General features: G+C 31.7%; 1 protein-coding gene across 4 annotated transcripts in view; it reads right to left on the bottom strand.

Moving 5' to 3' along the window:
• Positions 1-23,201, bottom strand: part of LOC100159811 (neuroligin-4, Y-linked-like) — a 516,542-nt gene that overhangs the window by 416,088 nt on the left and 77,253 nt on the right. Inside the window, exon 4 of one of the 4 annotated variants that reach the window (XM_029488726.1) lies at positions 14,423-14,570. The exons of 2 other annotated variants lie outside the window; for them this stretch is intronic. The gene's annotated coding sequence lies outside the window, so the exon portion shown is untranslated. Of the gene's footprint in view, positions 1-14,422; positions 15,215-23,201 lie in introns of those variants that run through there. One more of the 4 variants, XM_029488728.1, reaches the window with a different exon arrangement.

Genomic DNA, 23,201 nt, shown 5'->3' with positions numbered 1-23,201 from the left:
TGCGTTAACAAGCTTTCAGATGAAACCAATGTTTCTTGTTTCAATATGTTTAGAAAAATTTCAATTTCCCAACACCCTCGTATGATATTATCGTTAAGGAAGTCTTCTATAATATTATGCCACATATTATGTATATTATGATATAAATATTGAGCGTAGGTTGAATAAGAATAAATTATGCGTCCGCCCATAAGTTTGATGTCGATTTTGTGCAATTTTATTTCCTTACGGTTTGCGTGCTTGCACTATTGGTCGGCGTAAGTATAAGTGCCTACGCAATAGCCGCAGACTCAAATATAATATTTTCTGTTTACTTGTATTATGCGATTTCAAACAAATTTTTCAGTTGCACTCGTTAGGATAATATACCTACCTATGTACGTCCTATACAATTGTATTATTATTATTATTATTATTATTATTATGATATATAGTTTTTGTAACTTACAAAGCGAACGTAATGCATTTCTTTCGAACCAATGGTTCGGCATTCGTTAATCCACTATACGTTACGTACTTCCGACACTCGTCTAGTCGGATACACACATAACACACATACGCAAACACACACACACACACACACGTGATATTACGAGTCTGTACATAAAGGATCGTGGTGTGGCCAGAGGAGGGTCTTATACACAGACTGACGTACCCGTTATTTTCACTACCTACTCCCAGATATCGACCAAATAGCTATACTTATTATTATTATTATTATTCGTTTCCATGCATTTTATAATCTAGTCGAAGTGGAGAACATATTGATTATAGTACCATGGAAGGTATACTACATCGTACATAGATTATATTAATATATCATAAGGAAATAAACGTTACACCACTAATTTGTACGTAAGGTTTCTCACCGATTTGTTTACCTATTATAAAGGCGTAAACGACTCGCCGATTATTATTATTGCGCGAAACATTGAATTAATTTGAAAAATAATAAATAATCACATATTTCGTAGTCAGGATTGATTTCAAATATTTTTTTTTTTTTTTTTATTAAAATATTTGTATTTTAAGTATTTGAATCGAGTTAATACTATCGTTTAATTATTCACGACCTATATTATATTATTATTGTTGTATACATTCAAATATAAATTAACTTAAAATTATTCTAATATTTCAGATAGTGATTAACATTAATTCTATCACTGTTGTGGCACTATTATTAACCCTTTGATAATGTAGTTTACCTTAACGTAATATTATTATAATTTATATCACGTAGTAATAAATTATGTCATTCACAATACAATCAACGCCGTTTTCGACAGTTGTTACCCTGAAGGCATGAAAACTGTTCATAATTCAATATTAAGTAATTTTATAAGAACGACGAATTCGTTTCAAAATAATCTATACTCACAATTAACCTATTCTGTTTCATAGGGTTGAACAAACATTATTTAAAATACCTTTTGTTATCGACGATTAATTTAAATTATAATATAAATCTACCTATATTGTCCTAGACTAAATATTGAAGATCACACTCAAAATCAAAAAATAACATATTTAGTTTTGAGCGTCTACAGCTAAAACCTAACTATTCTACATTATGTAATTAGATAGGTCCCACAATAAATCACAATTCTATGAATCACCATCGCACAAAAGCATACCACTAATCACACGGTTTACACAATAACACCTAAATATATAGTAACATTAAATACAACGAGAACAGAAAACCAACCACAAGAAAATTAGTTATAAATAATTACAATCACATTCAAACCCGTTAATTTCTAAACAACGATTAACACAACATTCCTGGCAATCCCTTGTTGGTTTGATATATGCGGTCGTCGGTTAAGGGATTTTCTCGATCCTTAGCACATTAATAAATAATATAAATTGTGTAGGTTTGTCAAAATGTCCTGTTATTATGGTGCTATATAATAATGCTATTTTCCACTACATTTTGATGTCTGAATAATTCTAAGTATTGAATTTTCAGATTTCAACTATTTTACTTATTCAGATTCAAAACGTCATGTTACGATATACCTACCAAATACCTCATACCGTTATGTTTACTATCCATTTTGAAATTTTGAAGAGCGAGTAAGTTTGATTCGTAATTAATGTTAAATATTTGAATCGCTGTACAGGGTGCAGTGTCACTTACCACGACCGCCAGATGCGTAAAATCATACGTCAACTCTAAGTATCTATAGGAGTATTTTCAGAATTGTTTTGTTTTTCTATCGATCTTCCTGCGGCGAAAAGCATTACTACTTCTTGAACGCTATTATAATAATATAAAAATAATACAATATAGTATTAGCCATCATATTATAATGTAACGATTATTTAAGAATAAAACGTAATTAAATCCGTTCCGAACGCTTCGGTGGAACACGCCGTAGCGCACAGTAGTGCCACAACGATAATAATATTATACATTTTACAAGTGTACCTAGTATTACTCTGTCTATGATCCGTACGACTGATATGCAAATACACGTCATTATAATAATATGTACTAATGAGCGAGGCTATAAACATAAAATGAAAAAAGCATTTCGAGATGAAAAACATATTGTGTGCAAACACAATGAAATCGAAAATTACGGCGGCGGCGTGCAGCTGCGCGCGTTTCACGTATATCATTATCATTATTATTATTATTATTACTATTATTATTTACGTCCGCGACGACGACGATTAGGAGAGGCCAAAGGGTCACGCGGTTTCAGTGCACACCAGTAAGTCGCAGTCACCACAGTCGTCGGTTAAGGCACTTCTATAGTAAAAATAATGATAACACGTGTTTTATAATAAAACACAGTTTCGCCGATGTCGTTTTCATTATCGTACTCGCCGGTGCGTGTACGTAAATCATCAATTTTTGTTTTTACTATTTTCCCCGGCTAAGAAAGGAGGTGGCTAGGTATACATAATGAAAGCCAAAAACCCAAACAACGAGCTCGCACGCATCCTCCACCCGACAAGATGTATAATAATAATAATATATGTATATAATATGTGTACGCGTGTGTGACGAGCGCATAATACACGTATAATATATACATGTATATTGTACGGATATGCGTATATAGGTACATATAATATTATGTGATGTGTATACTGGCGGACGTTAGGTAATTTAAAGTACGTATTTTTTCACCCCCTCCCCTGCAGCTCGTGTGTTTAATGAGCACGAAATGAGAGAACCGACCGCGCGCCGACCCCGTCGAAAGAACACTTGACAGAAGGGCATGCGCCAAGATCGTATGGCAAACAAGCACGACGGCACATACAGGATGATTCGTCGGGCATGTCACCGACATTTAAAAAAAAATTATGTACTCGACATAATGCTGTTGTTCAAAATCTGTTTTTGGAATTTTTAAACATACTTAAAGACCACGTTAATTTTAAGTTCTTGAGATTTTTCGAACTATACTTAACAGGAGTGTTCTGTGCTGATCTAAAATTCAGGTTTTCAAATGAAAACTCCGCTTTTCTACTGTAAATTATTGTATAATTGTTTTGAACATTTTGATCTAGGTTCCTAGATCAAATATCGAGTGGGTATAGTTTCTTATTTATTAAAATGTTTACAATAAGGATACACAATGGCTGAATATTGGATCAAATATTTATTAAACTTGGACCATTTTTACAAATTATAATACAATTGTTGATGGTTTAACATAATATTACTAGCATTTTTAAATCACCGTAGCCCCTAATCTATTCAACCGATTCAAAAACTACTTAGTTTGAGTTTTAATTCCTATACGTAAAAATTTCCAGAAAAATTATCCGATTTACAATAGAAAAATGGGATTCTCGATAATTTGAAAGTATGGGGTAATGACGTAGTCTTTTAAGTTCATTTAAAAATTCCAAAAATCACGTTTTGAATAACTGCATTATTGAAGAAGAAATATAATGGGGTGAATGCGCTTGGCGAATCACCCTGTACATACTCCGTACACGCTGTTTGAAGTCCATGTGGCTGAGTACATCGCCACGTGCACATATTATACAGGTTTTCTGTCACTCCTCTCCGGCGTCGCGGGAAATTCTCACGTGTGAATTCGTATTATACGTCATATTGTGTATTTTGTTTTTCTCCCTTGTAATTATTCTTTTTCGTCGCCTCGCTATGGGAACAACACGCGCCTACACCGTATGCAATATTATAATAATAACGATAATGATAATAATGATACGGCGCGGGGCCGGCCGGATGTCCGTTGAAAACGAAAACAAATTACACTATAAGCGTTTTATGTGTATACAGGCGTTGCAGTATATCCACCCAGAGATTTGATAAATAATAATAATTCATATCATTATTATTATTGTTTTATTTATATATTATATATATATATATAATGCGGACACTCGGCGGCAATAATACGAACTTTCGACGGCGGGGGACGAGGGCGCTTGTAATAACGACAGCGACTATACGCGTATATATACAGACGATAACGGGTCGGCGGCGGCGGAGGTGAAGCTGCAGGAAAACCGGCCGTCGTCTTCGAGCTGGCCCCGTCGGCTCGTAAAATTAATGAAGCACGCAATGACCCATTATATAGAACGCGTTATTACTGGCGGCAAAACGAAATTGAGATTTACCGTAAGTGTTAATATATCATATTATATATATATATATATATATATACATCGTTTACACTATACATCGTTTTGGCATACAGAACTAGCGTTCAGTGATCAAATAATATATTATTATGTTATATACGTCATAGTCAGTGGATGAGGGAGTGAGAAAGAGAGAGCTTGAGAGAGAATGAGTGATGAGAGGATCTACACTGTGAATACCGTGCTTGCGGGTCAATACAAAATTTACTAATCACTTCGAAATGTTTGATGTCTCTAGGTACCATCTATAGAAGTCGAAGGTTTCAGTGAAATCGCGATTGGAACACGTGGCTTTGATTTTCGTCTCTTTACTTTCCGCCCGTAATTGTTTTGGACCCGAAATTGATCTTTTGGTCTTATTACGGTGTGTGTGGTTATTTTTTTATTTCATCGCATAAGACACGCGTAGGTGGGCGCTCTGTTGAAAAGAGGTTGAACAAATTTTCCGAAAACTTTCTGTATTTGTACCTATTGAGATTTGAACATAGATTAATGACTGTAGTGCAAATAGGTCATTTCTAAAATGTCCAAGGAAACTTCGAGAAAAACCGAAAAGAGCTGATATTATAACCGATAGATGGGCAATCGACATTATCTCTACTGCAGAGTAGGCAAACCACGAGTTTTACCGATCATAAACGTTCTTTTCGAATGACATCGCGATTCATTACTAGAATAATAATAATAAAAAAAAACATATTAAATGGTGTATGTATATTATTCTTGGAACACAATATTATAATATAGTCATATCGACAATAAACAACACAACCACTCAGATTAAGATCTGCTAATAGTGAGCAATATGCAGCCGAGTCAATAATAATAAAATTTGAACGTGTTGTATTAATACTGAGAGATGAGCCTTTGATGGGGTTTTTTCAATCATTTGTTTGGTTGTAAATAGTTGTAATTCTTGGAAAAATACATTTTTTTTCAATATAAGTCTACAAAGTATTATGACCGCGAGTTGTAACTTCTAATTAGGGTTTTGTTGTCTTATGGAAAACTTATGTATACTGAGCACATCGATTACGCGCTAAAATAACAGAACTCCAGTTAGGCCAATGTATTTAACTTTGTGTTGTATTAACGAGGGCATTTAAATGGAGTATCGCAGAGTCAGAACACTGAAAAACCCTCGACAAGAATAATAATTATGTGAGCCGCGACCGCCCACCGAGCGGTTTAATCGGAACGAGACGAATAAAGGTTTACTGCTCATTTTATTCCATTATACTACGGCGCGCTTTTCTAAATCAAAAAACAATCGATCGCCGCAAACACCGGTAAACCACATTTGCCGGATAAACTTGTACACCATAAAAGTTGTCAATTTATATGTTCTTTGTCTCCGAAAGGTCCGGAGGTCTGCACATAAAACGTAAACCTTTCGGTCGGTCCTCTCTCCGGCGCGGCTACGCTGGTAGAGCAAAAGAACGAAAAAAAAACCACGAAATACTGTGTAAGTGACCTTATTTCTACGGAACAAAACCAGGAAAAAAAAAACAACAAAAAAAATACGACGCGCATCTCCGCCGTCTATATATTTCTTGCGGAACGGTTTTAAGACAGCTAACGACCACCAATCTCGCGGCGTTTGCTCAGCGGACCGCGAAACATCGGTTTTATATACATCTATAATAATGCACATACTGCGAATATATATATATATATACATACATACACATTTCGACCTCGAAACACCCCCCCTCCAACGTTCACGCGGTTAACATCGCGCGATGCTCTTATCGAAATCTTTAAAACGTTTCCCCGAAAATTCGGGGCGATGCGATTATATGCTTCACGGCGAATATATAATATACGCACGCGTTTGCAGTATTCATCGTTCATATAATATTATTATACTGTACCTCTGACGATGATTACAGTATTACGATATTCTATTTGTATGTAATAAAAAATTACAATATACAATATAGTATAAAATGTATGAGACACGCTGACCGTAAAAACGATACGTGCAAAATACTAAATTGTCGTGATAACTGAAATACGTGACGAAATTTTAATAACAAAACATTCGCACTATGAAAAACAAGAAAAAACTAGAAAAGTTCGATGTTAGAAACGAATTCGTATTTAGATAGGATAGCATCACGAGTTCAACGACAACCATCAATCCGACAATAATACTTTGTGTACAAAATTGTATCGGTAAGTATATAATATAATATTATAATGTATACGTTATGTCCGTTGTCTCGTGTATCTCGTGCCATCGTTGGTCGGTCACTCTCGATCGGCCGACTATACGCCACGGGAGCTGATAACGTTACAGCGGAACAACGACCGGAGACGGCGTGGCAGAGATAGAGGTTTTGACGGCGGCGGCTTCGTCGTCGTCGTCGGTGGTAGTGATGGTGGTAGTGGTGGCGGCGGCGACGTGGGTGGAAATAGAGGCGTACAAGGTGGGAGGAAACACCCGCGAGTCCAAGCCGAGGGTGAATGTAGTCGATGGGCGTAGAGATGCGAGAAGAGAGGCTGTGTAGAAGGTTCTAATAAATTATATCCCCTCGTCTCGCTCTGCCCGTGCGAACCACCACTGCTACCGCCACTTCCACCACCGACAACCCCACCACCACTGATACCACAGCCGGGATGCCGTAGCGTCCTGCGGGAGCTGTGAAACGGGCTCTAAACCCGCTTAATGGACGTTCACTTTACCGATGCGATGACACGCAAAAACAAAGCGATAATTCTTCGTACTACCGCCGTTTTCACTCCCCTTTCCCCATCTATACTACGCTAAGTCGCGCATCTCTATGTATAAGAATGCCGCCGCCGGTCAATCTTCAATTAATTTATCTAGGTGCGACCGGTGGCGGGCTGATAGATCGGCGACGGCGAGGGACGGAGAGAAAGAGAGATGATATTTTTATTTATAATTTTTCCCACTTTGCCACATAATGTCACTTTTGAGTTATCATCGTATATTATATATTTTATGTTATATTGATGATGATTGTCGCGGTTAAGTTCATATTGTTTTATAAAACAATACACACTATATACATACATAGGTGCTTTGAATTTTAACGTGATGAAATACGACGAGTTTTCCAACCTTGGTGGTTCGCGTATTGTAAAATGCGGACTGGTACGACTTGTGTACATTGTAAAGAAGCAATGATTTAGCGGCATTCGTGATTTTTTTTTCAAACGCGTCTTCTTTGTAGGCTGAAGCCATGCGGTGATGTGCCAAAAATAAGTGGCTAACTCACCCAAAAACCTATCGTCCTCGTAGTCGTTTTAGGTATACTTGGCACGGTTATGGAAAATTGTATAAGTAAGGTATTAAAAACTTGGATAGTAATAAATAAATCAACTTTTTACGTCATTCTATGGACCTTAACGGGTTAGTAAATAGTTAGAAATCTAAAGACTACTTACTATAAACTACTCGTATAATAAGGTCTATGCAAAAACAAAATTATTTCCTATAAACCACCTGCAGGTGTGTGTGAAGTTACGGTCACATATTGGCACATAAGTTAGAAATTATAGCACTATACCTACTACTGCGGGGAGACATTTAGACCTCACCAATACTATAAAGTACAACAGTATTTAATAGTCGAATATTTTTTTTCGTTCTGGCAGGAACATGCATATTTTTTTATTATTTTAGAGCTTTTGTCTTAAATAATATTACGCTTGACAGTTAACATGAGTAATTGTTTTATTAAAAACAGAGGTCATGGGAGTCGTTTTTCGATAATTTACTAGGTAGCTAATTATAATTTCAAATCGGAAAAACTACTATAGCTATACAGAAGTTTTTCCACTGCACCTGTTTTTCAAATTCCCGTGGTTGACATTGATATAATATGAGTTATGACTGCCTTCGTATTATTATAATAATTATTACGAAATGTAAAAACACAATCGTTTTGCATAAACCTTAACGAAACAATTATATATTGTGTATACTGTATACATATATAAATATATATGTTATGTGTTTCGTACTTTCGTACATAAACTAGAGAAATTCGTAGAGGTTGTTTTTTTTTCGTTCTCTTTTGGGGTGCCTCAAATTATATAAATCAAGCTATGCGTGTCTACGCTCACCACCACTGTGCTGCTACTACACAACAACCGTGGTACAGTTGTACGCACTACAACACTATACCACTATATTATATAATGCCACTATACTCGGCTACGCCGACGGAATACACAATAAAAGGCGAAACGGCGAACGTTATATTTATACACACAACATAAAACTCGTCGGTGTTATGTACACAGACATTATTATAACTACTGTATACCAGTCGAAATGTCTACGTGATTTTACCACCGAGGATCTAGATGTGGGGGAAGAATGCGCCTCTATCATGGTTGCAACCCATTGTTTGAAGTGCGTTTACTCACTTCACGCACATCCTGCTGCTGCTGCTACTGCTGCGGTGCACGCGAAAATCTTATGTATGTAGATACGCAGCTTAAATACAATAAGTGCTGTATATATATAAATATATATATATATTACATTATATTATATGGATATCACCGTGTGACCCGCGCGTATATAGGTGTTTATTATTATAGTTTAATGTCGGTAGGGCAGATTTGCAGAACGAGTGTGGTGCAGTTTCAATGAAACGATTTTTGAAAAGCCACACGTATCCATTATTCCATCATAATATTAAAAACATATTGTATTCACTACACGAGAAAATAGACGGGAAATAATTAAAATTTTACATCATTTTTGAAACGTGGACAGAAATTAAGCACTTATTATTATTATTGTTATTATTATTACTATATAATCATCATCATCATCAGCATCATCATCGTTTTTGTTACTAATACAAGTGAAGTCATATAGATTTGCTATACATGGTGTACAGGATTAAAAAACGAGTCGATGAGGCGTATGAGTATCAAAAGGTATACTATATATACGTACACACACAATACACAAACACACAACAATTATGAACAGTAGAGCGAGCAAGAAAAATCTAATTGTGATCATTAATAAACATACCTATTGTATAGTTAATTTTAATATTAGTCAATAACAAAAAAACATAATATCTACCTATATTAGCGTACACTGCGGCGACATGATGTTTTCAACGACGTAAAAAGGTTGTGACTTTGAGTGGTACTTTTGAGTGTAACCAAAGTATACATTTTCCTTTTTTGATCAACTTCATACAATATAATTATAAGTAGATAAAAAACACAAATCAGTGATTCAGTTTTTTAATTAATTATCTAACGAAAATGTGGGGGGGAGCGGGAAATGTGTGTAACGAACGGCCAGGGAACGGATGATATATATAGCAGCTGAAAACACAATCACAAACTCAGGGTGAATGAGCACACATTTATTTTTTCTCACTTCTATATTCACCCTCCTAGACAATAGTAGTAATAGGTAACAATAAATGCTGAAAACGAAGTTTTTGAATCTTCCGGTTGAATGGCCAATGTAATATGTTTTTTTTATGACGTGATGGAGAAGTAGCAAAAAAGAAAACCAATTCATTGAAACGTGATATTTAAAATGTAGCATAGGTACTCCAAAGTAATGTAGTAAAACAATAAAAATAACGATGGAAGTCGGTCTCCTAAAAAGGTAGACAGTAGGTGTTAAGTAGGTGTCAGTTGTAGAGTGTAACTTGTCATGGTGATGGAATGGTTAAATATGAATTCAATGATAAATATTTATTGTATATGGACAAAATAATAAATTATGTGCGGAGAAGGTATGGCAGCTTTTTTTTATAAAATTATTTATTATAAATTATCTTTAATTTTATTATAGTAATATGCTAATTCGGTAGGTAGGTTAAACAAATGTTTTTTCCAAAACGTCAAGTATAGGTCTGTCATCCAATAGTTCAGGATATTTAATTATAAATAAAACATTTTAACTTTTTAACTTTTTTTAAATTCCGATACAAAAAGACTTATGAGGAATCTTGTATTACATTTCAAGCTTTAGATGTTAAAAATAAAGATTTTATGAGCTTTAAACTACAAAATAACTTACACATTTTTGTGATTTTGACGAACTTCTTAATACGTTTTAATTGCATTTATTGAGTTGCATTTTGAGTAAATACTTCATTTTTTCCATATTTTTTTTGTTTTTGTTTTCCCTGTTTATATTAATTGATCCCCAAAAGTACCAGTCAGATAAAATTTATTTCCAGACATCACTCTCAAAATTATCAACTGAACCTTTTTTTTGCATCAAAAGGCGATGAGTGATTAGTATATAGTATATACTAAGAAATTTGCAGAAAAAAAACATAAAAACGATTTTTTTTATATAGATTTCATGATAAGATATATACATATTAATAATATTATATAGTATACAGTACAAGGCTATCGTGTGTCGCAGTGGTTATCAACATTTTTTGTTTCGTGTCACCCTTGGCCACTAGTAATCAACTCTATGTCATCCTAAAATTAATATATAAAAGTGAGTTTTAACTGTAAATTTTAAAAGAAAAATATGAGCACCTTTCATTTTGTTAAAAAAAAAAATACAGTACTCAGAAATATAATAATTATATACTTTATTTGAGTTGCAGGGTTCAATAAATATTGACACTTTATTACTTTAAATTGATAAACTAAAAAAAATTATAGTATTATTATGTTGTTCAGACGTTGGCAGCGATTACATGACGTCGCGCGGCGGTGACGATTGTATTTAAAAATATTAATTATCTTTTATTTTATTTTTTGGTGGATATTTTATGTTATCCTGGTTGAGAACTACTGGTGTATCGAACAAAATTATATAAGCTACACGCCTACACACCGCACTGGGATGGTTATTTAAAAGTAAGTAGCACAATAACTTTGTCAATACCAAACACATTCAAAAGCTAATTTTAGTCGTTTTTATATTTAAATACCATCTCGTTGGATAAAATAGAGTTTTGTTGCTTTATCAGACCATAGTAGTGATTTTAGTAAAATGTAATACTTAAATTATTCGGGTACAAAAAAAAAAATAAATACATATAAAATTGTCAAATGTATATTGTCCGGTGTATGCAAACATATTCTTGTAATATACTTAATGAAAATATAAATAATAATAATAAATATATTATGTATGGTATAATTTTTATTTTTACTTACTACATGCAATTGTTTTAAACAAATATTACTTATTAAATACAATTATAGCGTGTTACGCACATCATGTGAAAACAGTTACGTGTCACATGCCATCTTACAAGTATAATACGACGTCTAATAGATTTATACGAATCGGACAGAAGAAATATATCGAAAACACGCGTTATCGAACATATTATTATTATTTCGATTTCTGTGGATGCTGTGCAGTAGCCAACATTCTACTATATTATTATATATTATTATAGACGAGCAGTGCTACTGATATCACTATAATAACATACGGTTGTATGGACGCATTATACACTCCAACGATGACACGGGCGATGCCGAGTGCAACGAATTATATTCCGTTCACAAAGTTGACGTTGTTGTTTACGGCTCCAACGCGAACAGATGGACGAAAACTATTGTTTTAGTTTGCCAAACTCGGATTTGTTTTTAATAATAAAAAAAAACAAACAAACAAACAAACAAAACACTGAAAACAAAAATCGCTCCGCAAGCGCGTTAACTTCTAAGCGTTAACGCCACAACATTATGTATATAGGTATTATTGTGACTTGTACAGGGTCTTCCAAATTTCGTGTAACAAAAATTAAGGGGATTATGTTAGCGTTACGATATTTCCCCTTCACATTTTCGTCACACACGATTTGGAACACCCTGTGTAATATTTAAGCATGATACGCAGATGCGATGTTTGTCGGATATTTTTGTCACGAGTGCCTAGCCTAACTTACCTATATGATATAACACGTACGACGACGAAACGGATGTATTTTGGCGACCTTTGCCGCACTTTTCGTATGATTATAATATGTTTGCGGACGATATCCATATGCATATAATATTTTCGCTAAAGAAATATTGTAACCAAATCACGAAAATATATTATTATTGGTAGGTACCTCACATCATAGGTGGCGTCATATTTTCAGCTCGCCCAGTCGGTCTAATGGCTAACGTAAACAAAACAACCACTCGCAAGCACATTATCAGTTGCATTTTTATGAAATTACCATTTCTCTCTTACGTATTTTAGATTCTGAGAGGAATTTTCATTTCTACGGATTGAAAATTTAAAACAAGATTCCACGTAAATATTTAATTCTGTTACCAAAGAATCTTATAAATACATAAGCACAGTTTATTTTTATATTCATTTTAAGTTCAAATTTGGACGAAATTACATATAAAAAAACCTAGAATAACTATTTTAGTTATTTTGTTGTGATTGTATAATATTATTCGTGGGTACTTGAAACTTCTAAAGTATACTATTGTATATCAATGATAGTATCACGGTTTTTTGCTGATGTATAACGCGTTATAAGTACCTAATGGATATTGTGATATGATTAATTTGGAATTTATTATAGGTACCTATTATAGGTCAATTTTTTTTTTAATACCATAGATATAAGTATAATATATCTTAGGTATACCTAGATTCAGTCTCCGCTCAGAATCGTTTTTCTTATACAATGATATTCTTGCCCACCTTTTAGATTCTGAACGAAGTGATGAATGTATTGATTTTACAATGATGTGTGTTTTTTTTTTTTTTTTGTGTCTGACGACAACTTTTGGAGCAGTAAAAATGCTTCGATTTTCAAAAGTTGTACCTTTTCTGAAAGGAAAGTGAATCTAGTTGGTACTTTGGGGGGTCAAAAGTGAAAATTTCCCAATACTTTTCAAAAGCGGCAGGAAAAACCTTAAAAAAATAACGGAAAAACGCGAATTTTTACGCAAAACCAATTTTTGACAAAAACGAAAACTTAATTTTACTGTAACTCAAAAAATAATTATTGTAAGCTCTTTAAATTTGCAACAGATGTTTATATTAGCGTTGTCTATACAGGGTTAAATTTTCAAAGTGTTTCGACTTTTTTTTTTAGATATTTTTTTACACTTAACTTAACAGTGGATCCATTTTTATTAACTGATAACGTAATAATGTACAAAATATAAAGTAGCAGATATTATTTGATTAAAAACGATTGAGTGCCAAGCTGTTGTTGTTTTTAGAATGTGTATTAATTTTAAATGTTATGTCTTATTATTTAATCATATGTTATTTTTTATTCACACACAATACCCAATTTTCATGCACGTCCACGTGCATCTACATACAACTATTAATTATTAATTACCAATTCATCATTTTGATAATAATTTCCTAATACACAATATAATATTATCTCTAAGTGCCTATAGTAAAAAAGGCGTGTATTGTTTTTCACAAATAAAATTTAAAAACGGCAATAACCCGTTACCGTCCTGCTTTTAAAATGACTATCCCCCATTAAAAAAATAAAAAATGATGCTACTGCCTCCTCACATCAATATATTAATACAATGATAAATTAATAATAAAAACGCCGTTTGACGACGACATAAACGGATTCATAATAATATGATTTTTGAACATAATTATTGTTTGCATTTCTTTTCTAATTATTGTTTTTACGGGACGTTTTACAGATATATAATATTTAATATCACTATTGAATATCATGTCGTGTACACACTTAGAGAGTATTTTTATTTTTTTCATCTACACAACATACGCCCTACAAACCGCGTAATACAGCAATCAATTAATTCAAATGAATATGGCACGGATCGTACTCACTGTCAGAAATACACACGGATAAGATGTATATATATTATTATAAATGTGGACGGAGTAGGGTCCGCGACGCGAAACGTTTGACCGGAAAAACTGCACGACCACCGCCGCGGCAAAGGCCGGAAGGGATAAGACGTATCGATTGCTCGGGCTGGAATAAAACACAGTTCGATTACAATAATGGTGTTTTTATTTAAACAGTGATAATAACAAATAAATACGAGCTAGGCCAGACGACAGATGCCACACACACACACACACATTGTACCTACCCGTTCGTATATTATTATAAGTTATAATAGGTAGGTACATTATGTTTCAAATGTCAGTCATTTCGACTTTCGAGTAAAATATTATAACATGTCCGTTTCGGTGCTTATTCACGTCTTACTCGCATCCCTCCTCACTCACCAACCCACCGCAATTACCTAAAACAAACTTATTGACCCAAACAGCACAAAAAACTTTTATCATTTACTATTCAATATTATTATTACAGTTTTTGTTAAGTAACGACAATATCAAACAAATCATTCGAACGTAATACAATGTCGCGGTAAATACAAGCAAAGTAATCCCAATATACACCTAGGTAGGTTATAATAATATTGTAGTCTAATGTGTATTAATATGTCTTTATTATGACTAATTTCATATATTATATTGTTTTTCGAGGTTGTTCAAATGCGGCACAATTTCTGAATGTTAAAAACAATTATTAAACTTTGCACCGTTTATATTTAAAAACAAAGAGGAAAAAAACACCATTAATTCTAATTCGATTTATCGTGACAAATTAATATAAGATTTAATCTTTTTTTTTGAATTAAAACCAAATTATTCCTACACTTTAATCGTGATTAATTATTTAAAACCCAAATGTTCACCATAATTTGGGTCCTGTTTAAAAATAAGAGTTCATTTTCACCTTTATACACGTATACTATATACCTATATAGTATAGGTCATACTTTCACATTATTTTAGTACCCAAACATTAAGCACTATAAAATCAAACGTCATTAAAATATATATACCTAACTAATATTATAATATTACGATCCAACAATAAATATAACTTTGAAAAAAATTAAAAGTAATTATCATAAACGTATTATGAAGGTACGGTACCTACACATCTTAAAATAAGCAAACAAACATAATATTATATAGAAGTATAGAACTATAGCTGAACTATAAATAATATCGACCATACAGTTCAAATAATGGTTAATATAATATAATATTAATATATAAAATAAAATATTACAATATAAATAATCCATTAATTGTCTAAAATATTATGTTTTTAATCATTTGGTGCGTCATAACTCAATGATAATTTAATAATATGTTTTGAAAATCATGTTATGGTGATTTATCTTAATGACTAAACAGACCATCCTATTACAATACTATTATCAGTATTTCACAAATTTCTATTGAGTGCCACATTAGGGTGAATGATATTGTACTAGAATGGTTAATAGTTTATGTAAAGCACTGATTTTATCAGTTTTGGTAAATGCACAGTGTTCTGATTAAATTTTACTGAGAGATAAATTGTGTTCATTCATTAGCGTATTCATACAATAAATAGGTACAGTTATAATTCTAATTTTGATTAACAAACTGTCGTAAAACATGTGGTTGAATATATTGACATGTTTTTTTTTACATTATATAATATTACAAATATAAAATAAAATTAGGTTTTTCATATTTATCATCCATAATTTTGGAAACGGGATTTGTTTAAAAACAGGTCTTATATGGTAAAAAAATATATTTATATATTATATTATTATTCAAAAAATAACAATAAAAATATCATAAACTGAAAAATGATTTAATGGTTCGACTGTACAATTACATAAACTCTGTTGAACCAATAATATCTATTAAAAATATATGTAATGATTATATAAAATGACTTCAAATAGATTACGTATACTTGCAGGTAAATTTAAATTTAAATAAACAAAATATATATATATATATCAATATTCATTTATAATAAATAAGGTTATATAATGTACCTGGTAGCCAAAGTATATACATACACCACACGACTTCTGGTTCTACTTGAACTGTTAATTTATTCGATGCACTTATATTGGAAGATAAAATAAATATAAATACCGTAGATATACACTAAAATTATCAAATAATACCTAAATATAGGTACGTTTATTTATTCAGAATCTACAATAAACAGTCTTTGGCGTATAGAATATATATTTTTTTTTTTAAAGTGATAATATTATTACACGAAAACCAAAAAAATGATTAAATCGGCATGTACTTCATTTAACTATATTATTCTATATTGATATAATATTGTGTTATGAAAGATATAATATAACAAATCTCATTTGAAGTAAAAACCAAAGAAATTTATTTCATATTCGGACGTCGGAATATTAATAATAATATGTAATATTTGAAGAATTTCAATTATTTTGATGCATATTATATTTTTTTAAAACCATTTGTACAAGAACATAAGAGGTAATATTCAAAATATAATTGCATAGAATTATACTCAAAAAATGTCTATGGTTTATTAACATAAAATAAGAACCGTGTATGTTTTTGTAATTCAAAATGTAGATAAATGTCAAGAGTAGGTTAATAAATAGTGTTTTTTTATTTACGTTCCACACAATACATGTATTTACATTACATGTGCCAGAGCAAATCTGTTTTATCACTAAAAATTGATCGAAGACATAGAATATAATAAAACAAAATGTTCTATTTTCAGCAATTAGAAATCTAGAATAAAATTTCTATAAATTAAATGTGCACCCAATATTTTACGATTGAATATAATATACATTTATAATTAAACCGGAAGAATAAACCTTTTTTCATTTGATGTAACTGACACAATATATTATGTTAAATGTTGTTATAGATTTTATTGTGGAAATATTTATGCCCATAATGATCCACCAAATAAACGGCTTCATACAGACATTTTCCCGTCATCACCACCATATTATGTATACGTGATACGTCAAACTTTATGTGTTTAGTATATTAAAATGTTAACCGTATAAGTGGACCACAGTCTACAAACGAAACGATGGTTATAAGTATACATCATCGATTTGTGACTGAATTTATTTGGAAAACGTGTCAAATAAACGACTACGTAATATTAACAAATAATAAATTACCTACCTGCAGCCGTGCAAATTCGTTTTTCGTCAAACGCCACACTTATACGCTACGTTTAATATTATTGACTGGTTTTTATTTTTAATTTTCATTACATATGTGACACAGCGAATCTGTTTTGTCACTTAGATTAAATTGACTTTGTCGACTAGAAAATGAGAGTAAAATTAACATTCCCATGTTCGGTTATTAGAAGAAAAAAATGTGCACACAATATTATTATATTTCACGAACGAATATTATATATTACTACCGAAATAATATGCCTTTTCATTTGATGTAACAGGCACAATATTATATTAACTGATTTCGTCATAGATTTTATTTTTGGACATTTATGTCCAATATGGTCCACCATATTGAATACGTCAAACGTTATAATATTGTGTTTAGTTCTTTAGTATATTACAACGTAAACCGTGAGAACCCGTGGTTGGACCACAACCGATACACATATGGTTATATTATACGTCATCGATTTGTGACGAAATTCGTTTGGAGAACGTGTCAAATAAACGCCCACGTAATATTGCCAAATAATAATAATAATATACTACTTGCATCGGTGAAAATTTCATTTTTCATCAAACAACACGTATGCCTACATGCGTAATATTATTAACAGAGTCGTAAATATTAATTTTTAGCTCATTTGATATAGAATCGAATATAATGATTCCATAGATTTGTAAATTACTATGCACGATATATAATATAAAAACCGTTTACTATCACCGTCGCTCGATTGTGCTGCCCATGAAAACCAGAAAAATAGTCAACCGAGAAAAAATACTATTATACATTAATAAATATAGGTAAAAAGTTAATAAAAAAAAACGAAAACGAAATAAAAAAAACCTTTTGTTCTGCAAAAATATCGAAATTATAGCTGAAGAAATGGTAATCGACATTATAATTTAATCTCGTATAGATCATTTGAAATCAAAACTTGCTCCAAAATAAATCCTAAGACTGTATTTAAATTGGCAAAGACTAAAATACTACGAGAGTACCTGTACATATTATTAGATACCTGATATACGGGTACGTTTCGACAAAATTTAATCCATTAATCGCATGTTATGTGTGCTTTTGTGCATTGCGCTAATTATTATAATGTCGTACTACAGTGAACGTCGCAACAAAAAATAGCAAACGAATCATATATCAATGAATGATGCTCTATACGCGAATTGAGACGTAAAATTTGATATTTAAGTCAAGACATCGCATAAATCAAATATAGGTATGGTACCTATATGCGGGGTAAACGCTCTCCCTATATTGTAATGTAGGAATGTATTTTGTTGAATGCAAGGATTCTCGCGTGTAATTCAATAGCCGAATTCACCTAAACGTAGTTTGTTTATAAGTGTATTACGAAATCCAATTTTCTTATACATGTAGTTTATTTGTTCTGTCATGGGGAAAAAAAACTTTGTTTCCGAAATCCGAACTAAAACCAATGATTTTACAAAGCCTGTCCTCTAGTAACTTGTTATATATATATGAAAACCCACACATGTACATAAACATACTTTTCAACATATAGGATTTAAAGGGTTCATTATGGAAAGAGCGTACCTTCCTAGTCAGAGATTAAAAAATATATATTTGATTTCTGTTAGTGTCATCTGCCAGTTGCCACACGGCCGCGGCATTCAGTTTATAAAATACTGAATATAAGTTTTAATCAACACAATGTGGTTGAAAAATTTATTTACGATATTTTAAAAGTTCAAATAAAGACATTGGAATATTCGTAACCCAAAGAGTACATAGATTTAATTTATTATCGGATATATATTGGTTATTAGAGATTTAATTTAATGATGTGGGCTAACAATCTGCAATCTCTAAAATATACACACACGCCCACATATATTGATCGAATATGTGATTATTATGTGAGGTATGTTTATGAGTTATGGAATTTGGAAAAATTTAATTATGCAACTTATACAATGTTAACATTTTACACATTAAATATAGTTTTGATTACAGGTTTAATTAAAATTCTACGAAACGATGTAAAACATAATATTATATTTTGTTGGACGCAATAAATTAAATCGATATTTTAGAACTGTGCAAAGAACAGATATCATGGACGGCGATGACTGATGAATAAATAGTAACTATAATTTATATTGCGCTACACAAAATAATTCATTCAATTAAATGGTAAATCAACATTCATATTTTATAATATTCACGTAGGTAATTATTACAACATAAAATTATCTATGGTTTATTTGACACACGAAAATGAATAATTTTTGCGATTGATTGGACAGTAACATTTAAAATAAATCAAATTCATGAATAATAATGATAATAAAACGCAAATAAATATAATATATTATTAGCGTGAAAATAATTTTATTCGATAAAAAATGAACATAACTTTTCAAACATTTTAATTTGTATGCATTAAATTAACTTACTGTATAGTGTTAATATTATTCGCATTTATTATGACTCGCCAGACGTTTCATTTTCTAATTAGTTAATGCAATCTCATCATAGTCTACTAGGATAAAATATATAGTTATTTTACTTAATAGTTTACGCCAATTGACTTGTTTTTAGAAACATATACAATGAAAATTCTATTTGATTAATGTTCAGTTCGACAAAATATTACACACCATAGTTTTGTGTCCGAACGGCGCTGTTGCGCTTTCGTAGCTTTGGCAGTTCATTCAACAAAATGAAAAAAAAAAAAACGAAAAAAAAACAAGAGGAAAAGAATTAAATGAAAATAAAACAAATAACTCATGTGCTCGATTCACTTTGTTTTTTTTTTTTAGTCATTAAGTCTATATCGATGACACTGATTTCCTCCGTCAACGGAGTCGTCAGTGAAATGGATGGGAGTAGGGGGAGGGTCTAATGATGTCCCCGATTTCATTGTATTCGATACATCATTAATAATTTACTCTGCATACCTTCCTCCCCGCCAATGGATGAGATGGGTCATTGTCGCGATTCGAATGACGGGCCGTAGCCGAGGGACGCTCGCGGGAACGCCGAGATTGCGGCCGTCAAAATTCTCGATTGTGAGCTTATATACACCACCGTCGTTGCCACCTCTAAAACGCTACTGCTGCCGCCGGTATAATCCTTAATGACCCTTAACGAACGTCTGCAGTTGACGATCTAAAAGGGACGACCTGGGTAGGATAGGAAAAGGGGTAGCTTAATCATCCTCTGTTGGATACAATGGCTACAACACGCATTGACTATGTACGGGTGTGCCGGGGCAATATGGTCTATGGGCGATATGGCTGAGTTTTTGGGTGGGTGCGTGGCGGGTGTTGCGTTGTCGGTGGTAAGAGTATGGTTGTGTGGGGCGGGAAGAGGGGTGGTTATAAGGGGTCATAGACGATGTAGAAGAGCAAACAAAGAGGAGTCCATTAAAGACACAATCGTAAGCGAATCCTCTCACTCTGGCTCTCCCACACACCATCTCTTCACTCACTTATTTCCAGCAATCATATATCCACTCTTCGTGCTATGGATCAAACACCTCATCTCTCATTGGGTTTCAATCATGCAGAAACTCCATGCGACGAGATGACAAAACGATGATGATACTACTTTACGGTTCTCCGTGGTCGAATCCCGGTGTGTTAGTGTGTGGTTAGAAGGAATAGTTGATGGAGAGGTGGTTTTAGGAATTTTTAGTTTATTTATTTAATTTTTTTTTCATGTATAAGTTTCTCGTGAAGAATTTCAATCAGATTTTTATTTTCCACCAAAAAATGTCTGAAATGGTTGTGTCAAATACGATAAGAAGACTCGACGAGGATAAGCCGAAAAACTGTAAACGGTTGTACGGAGAAGAATAGATTCACCATTTACATTATAAGATCTCAGCATACCGCATTTTTTGGTACGAAAATAGGAACCAAGTTAACGATGATCAATTGTTCGTCGACACAAAGAAATACTGCTCTTCATCCTTCCCTCGTTAAATATATAATTTGTTTGGTATCGAACTCAAAACAAACTCAAAAGAACTAAAAAAAAATATGGTTAGAGTAAAAATATATAGTTTAAATATATATTATAATACGTATGTTTTAATCTTTACATAGAAAGGTCGGAAACCTTCTGCTAATATATTATAATAATATTATAATATTCACTAAGATAAATAATTAAAATTAAGTCGTTTAGCATTTACTTAAATATTACTCATATTACATATATTTTAATATTATTCTAAGCGTTAATATAAAAAAGTAAATATATATTTTAGTAAAACTAAACAGAAAATATAATATACCCAACATTAATTTTACTAAGTAAATTTACATTTTATTTTTTATTTACCTTCTAAGAAGATAATATAATTATTACACAAATTTTAATCAATATTCATGAATATATAACTTAATAATTTGGGTTTAATTAAACTTTATAAATTATCTATTGATGATTCAGTTAGTAAATTGGATCAGTATAATAGTTTTAATATATGTATAATAATACATCACACTATATCTGCATAGTTAATATTATAATAGGTAGTGATTTTATAAGTAATTTAAAAGTCAAACGAACACAAGAAACTGATAAGTGGTGACTGTTTAAAATTATTTGCTTGAAGCTGTTATAAATTATAATATAATATTTGGAATATAATCAGATGAAGTATATCTTCTTTCAATATAACATTAATTGCTTATAAGCTACGAAATAAAAAATAAAATCTATTATTTCTCAAAATATATGAACTCATAAATACTGTGATATAGTTACAATATGGTAGGTATTGACATAATAACTCATGAATAATATATTTTTTAATGAGGTAGGTAGATATATGCAAAAAGTTGATAAATGAGTTCTAGAATACATTAAAAAACTACAATCAAGAACATAATACGCATGACAATGGAAATGGAATTATTGCACATCAGTCGTTAGCTAAATAATTGTAAATGTAGAAATAAAATGCATATAAATTACAGTTTTTCAACCGAATTTCGTCAAGCCGGAGAAAAATCATTATTTTATCAAATTAAAACAAAAACTCATAATACCAATATTTTTAAATGACATTTTATAAAAATCGGTCATAACCCAATTCATTTTTCATTAATTAAAATTTGAACTCCAGATGGCTCGTATAATCAAGTTTTATTTAATTATCTTATAGTTGTACCACTTTTTAATTATTATTGAATTATTAAATTCTATTGCAACTTTTTGGTTGGATAACTATTTTTCTAATTTTGTTTGGAGCAAATATAATATGCATTTAGTGTTATGTATTTATAAATTGTAATTAATTTAACAATCAACATGTTATCACAGCTAATACGCATTAATTATTTGTTCTGGTAATTAAAATGTTTAATATACCTACTCAAATTATTACGAATTTTCACATAATTATTATGAATTAATAAATTATATCAATTAATGAACCTAACCTAACTAACCGCAGTCCGTGTTTTTTTTTTTTTTTAATACAAGCAATGCGTCACGATTTTAAATATTTCAATATGTGCAAATCAAAATAGAAAAATAATATAAACCATGTAATATATCTCATAGGTACCCTTATTTTTTCCGTATAATA

The sequence above is a fragment of the Acyrthosiphon pisum genome, chromosome A1 (assembly GCF_005508785.2).
Source record: "Acyrthosiphon pisum isolate AL4f chromosome A1, pea_aphid_22Mar2018_4r6ur, whole genome shotgun sequence".
Taxonomy (NCBI): domain Eukaryota; kingdom Metazoa; phylum Arthropoda; class Insecta; order Hemiptera; family Aphididae; genus Acyrthosiphon; species Acyrthosiphon pisum.
Note: the sequence above shows the minus strand (reverse complement) of the source record. Positions and strands in the feature narration are given on the sequence as shown.